We start from the raw sequence: 4750 nt of genomic DNA on the forward strand, positions 1-4750 counted from the left end.
TTTAGGGTGGTTTCGTGACCTCCCCGGCAGCCACACGGGCGTCTGCCGGGGCACACGGCCGTGTGGATTTGGGAACTAAGGTTTCAAGGCCAAATTGGGTGCCACATGGCCATGTGGTCGATTTGGAGATTTTGTGGGAATTCACACAACAGTATCCCTTGGGCACACGGGCGTGTGGGTTTGGGAATCAGGGATTCTGAGCTTTGGTGTCTTACAGCCTAGCCACACGGCCGTGTGACTGATTTGGGGATTTAAGGATCCCAAATAGGCGTGTGTTTTGGGACACACGGGCGTGTCTGGTGGGCACACGGGCGTGTGAGTTCCTCACATGGCTATGTCTGCCCTGCACCCTATTTTAGCGAAATTGGATAGTGAGTTACACGGCCTGTTCACACGGCCGTGTCCCTGCTTCACACTAGCATATGCTTCTATCACACAACCGTGTGCTACCCTTCACACGGGCGTTTGGACCCCCACACGGCTTGGTTTTCTCCACATGGCCGAAGTACAAGGGCATGTGACCCTATCTTGCTAAATAATGATTTTAGGTCAAATTTAAATGTAATCGCAACTCTGTGTGTTCCAACCCTCGATTAAGCTTTACTGAGGGTAATTATGATTCTAATCTGAGCTTGATATGTGTGTATTTGTGGTTGGTTATGTGATAAGCTGGATACTGAATTAGAGTTATGAGTGTGCACATACCTGATTCTGTAACTGACTGATTGGATGTGAGTGACTGCTTTTGAATGATTGTTTGGAATTGTTATTTCGTTCTGTACATTTGACTGCGTACACACATTCATGTGAATAAAGTGTTTTGGTGGGATTTTGAAGAGAAGGAAGATTGACTGAACTTAACTGGAAATTGATCTACTGGTTGTTAGCCCTAATACCCAGAGGGTCGTGGGTAATCCCAATACCCTGAAGATCATGGACTTTACTGATAACGATATAGCGGATTACTTCGTTGTAATGTACCGCATGTACGTTAGCTACGCTACGTACCATTAACAGAACTGACAATCTTACTGCAATCTATCGGTATAGTGGATTACCACATTGCATTGTACCGCATGTACGTTAGCTATGCTATGTACCATTATCTAATCTGGCAGTTCATAATGCATGTCTGTACCACGGATAACGCATTGCACAGTACATCTTATACACTAGCTTTGCTACGTAACATACGTGAATGACAGTTTATTGGCATACTGTTAGCCCCAATACCCAAAGGGCTGTGGGCAGTCTCAATACCCTGAGGGTCGTGGACAATACTGATGGTCATTGTGCCGGGCAACCTGGGATGACATAATATGAAGTGTAGGGTTGAATGGGCTTTTCGAGGTTTTATATGGAGTGATTGGTTGGATGAGCTTAATAGCTCTATTGAGGAGTGATTGGTTGGATGAGCTTAATAGCTCTATTGTTTTGTGAGTGCAACTGTCTGTTGTACGGTTCGACTGAAAAGCATTTATGACACCGTGAAATTGTTAAACCCTGATTGTATCTAACTAACTGAACGGGAACTAGTGACTATTGAAAGTTTTGTTACTGGACTGAATAGTATTTATGATTGTGTAATTGAGTGAGGTTTTAGTTTGTTTTAAATGCTGCTATTTGTTGGTACGTCTGTTTCGATCGTACCAACTGTGTCTGTATAGCTCTGTAAGTATGTTACACTTCTGAACTGCTTCCTATTTCCAATCCTGTAGTCAATCAATTTGGTCTCACACTGAGCTCGTGTAGCTCACCCCCTATTCTATTCCCCTTTTATGTATAGCTCTAGATTCTATTGATGGATAATAAACCGTAGTTCATATGTATATTTATCCCATGCTTAGTACATTTCAAGGATGATTTTTCCTTAAAATTGGTGAATTCAAATTTCATGTTTTATACTTAGGTGAGCATAGGAGAGTGGAAAGAACGAGAAACAGCCAAAAACATAGAAAATGGGCCAACATACAAAATCAAGACGACCTGGACCTCCTCACACGGGCATACCACACGGCCGTGTCAATTTGGTAGAATCGAAGCACAACTCACACGGATGGGCCACACGCCCGTGCCTATTTAATAGGCTTGACCACGGCCTTAAGCAATCGCACACGGGCGTGTCCCTGCCGAGCCAAATTTTAGTCCAATTCGGAAAAGGCCAATTTTGAAGGTTCTTAGGCATTCCAAAGCCTATAAATACACCCTAGAGGAGGAGGAAAAAGGACACACAGGGAATGAGGCAGGGAACTACTCAAGAAAGCCATTTGATCCATCTTAGAAGCTGGATTCATCATCAAGACTGAAGATCTCCCCTCAACTTCCCTTCAGGAGTTTTGGGTTTTTTCTTTGTGTTTTGTATTCATTATTCTTCTGAGATTTTACATTTTTAGTTATGAACTAAACCCCTAAACACCTAAGGGGAATGAAACCTAAGACAGATCTTGTTAGTATTATCTGAATTGTATGATAAATATTTGACTTGTTCTTAATTATGTGTTCTTAATTCTTGTTTTGATATTCCAGGATATTGATTCAAGTTAAGAACTTATTCAGAGGAGGAATAGACCCTGTCTAAGAGTAAATTCGTCATAATTAAGCGGATTTGGTTGCGCGCCTAGAGATAGAGTGACAAGATTTTTCTTGATTAGGGTGAAACCTAATAAGGGGATCCATAGATCGAGTTAATGCAACCCTAGGGAGTTAATTAGAAAGAGATTTCAATTATTCAACCTAGGGTTAGACGTTGTTAGTCTCGAGAGAGATAATAATATAACTTAGGGATTTCTATGGATCAAGTCAAATGAATAAATCGTCCGATTCAGAGTCAAATAACAAGTGAAGTCTAGGTGGATTTTTCCTTAGGTATTGTCTTGATTCAATCATTTTTTCAAAAAAGTAATTCCCCAATTCTATTATCTGTGATTTCTTAGTTTAGTTAATTAGTTAGTTAAAAAAAACCCCATTATTCTTAGGCTAGATATAAAAAGACAATCATTACTAGTACTTTTAGTTCCTTTGGGTTCGACAATCCGGTCTTGCTAAAATTATACTACTGTTCGATAGGTACACTTGCCTTCATCGTGATAATAGTTAGTTTCAAGAATAATTCATTATAAATATTTAAAACTTGTCACGAATATCACGCATCAATTTTTTTATGCCGTTGCCGAGGAACTAAGATATTAGGAACACTCGATTTTTATTGCAATTTAAATTTTTATTTTCTTTTCTAATTCTTCATTTATTTTCTTCTGGCAGTTGTTTTTTATAGTTTATGACTAGAAGAAACCCGTTAGGACCATTACTTTTTGACAGTGAGATTGATCACACAGTTCGCAGAAACCAAAGAGAAATAAGGCGAAGCTTAAGATACACAGAGAACAAGCAAGAGGACGATATTCAAACCCCAATTGAGGAAATGGCTAAAAACCAAGAAAATCCAATACCTTCTGCAATTACTGTTAATCAAAATCCTGCTCCGCGCACTATGTATGATTATGCTAAACCTAATTTAATAGGAACTCAGTCAAGTATAGCTAGACCTGCTATAATTTTGAACTGAAACCTAACACAATTCAAATAATACAATAGTTTGTTCTGTTTGATGGTTTGCAGGATGAGGATCCCAATGCTCACTTGGAAAATTTCCTAGAATTTTGTGATACCTTCAAAATTAATGGCTTTTCTAATGACGCCATTCAACTTCGGTTGTTTACCTTTTCGTTAAGAAATAAGGCTAAACAATGGTTGAACTCGTTACCACGAGGGTCAATCACTACTTGGGAACAAATGACCAAACGATTTTTATTAAAATATTTTCCACTGGCTAAAACGGCTAAATTACATAATGATATCTCTTATTTTATGCAGATGGATTTAGAGACACTCTACGATGCATGGGAGAGATATAAGGACCTTTTGCGAAGATGCCCTCACCATGGGTTACCACTCTGGCTACAGGTTCAAACTTTTCATAATGGCCTGAACCCTTCGACTCGACAAATGGTGGACGCAGCTATGGGCAGAACCATCAATAATAAAACACTTGAATATGCCTATGAATTTATAGAGAAGATGTCACTGAATAACTATCAGTGGCAAGTCATGAGGACAAAGCCAACGAAAACAAACGACATTTATAATGTCGATTCGATCACTGTGCTCTCTAATCAGGTAGAACTCTTGAATAAGAAAATTGATGGTTTTCTTAGTTCTTCACAGGTTCACCCAGTAATGCAGTGCGAAGAAAATGGAGGTGGATCGAGCAATTTAGAATACCCACCTCATGGCTACAACATGGAGAATGAGCAGTTAAATTATATGGGTAGTAATCCTCGATCTCAAAGCAATCCTTATAGCAATACTTACAATGCAGGTTGGAAGAATCACCCAAATTTTTCATGGGGAGGCTAAGGAAATCAGAAACCACCACCCCCTCCTGGCTTTCAGCAACCACTATACCAGTAGAGGAAAAAGCCGAACCTTAAGGAGATGTTAACCAAATTCATCTTGGTGTCAGAGACTCATTTTTAAAATACCGAGACGACACTCAAAAATCAAAAAGCATCGATCCAAGGGCTCGAAACTCAAATTGGACAGCTGGCTTAAGTTGATTTCAGAAAGAGCACCAGGAAATTTACCTAGTAACTCCGAACCTGATCCAAAAGCACATGTGAAAGCAGTTACACTAAGGAGTGGGAAAGTGTTAGCTGAATCGGAAAAGAAGCCACAACAAGAAGCTGATAGA

The 4750-nt window shown here is 39.8% G+C and overlaps 1 non-coding gene across 1 annotated transcript; it reads right to left on the minus strand.

The window, feature by feature from the left end:
• Nucleotides 1–3841: 3841 nt before the first annotated feature.
• LOC121231567 (small nucleolar RNA R71) lies at nucleotides 3842–3947 on the minus strand. The gene has a single exon (XR_005929625.1). It is a non-coding gene; the product is annotated as a small nucleolar RNA R71 (small nucleolar RNA).
• Nucleotides 3948–4750: the final 803 nt, after the last annotated feature.

The sequence above is a fragment of the Gossypium hirsutum genome, chromosome A06 (assembly GCF_007990345.1).
Source record: "Gossypium hirsutum isolate 1008001.06 chromosome A06, Gossypium_hirsutum_v2.1, whole genome shotgun sequence".
Lineage (NCBI taxonomy): Eukaryota > Viridiplantae > Streptophyta > Magnoliopsida > Malvales > Malvaceae > Gossypium > Gossypium hirsutum.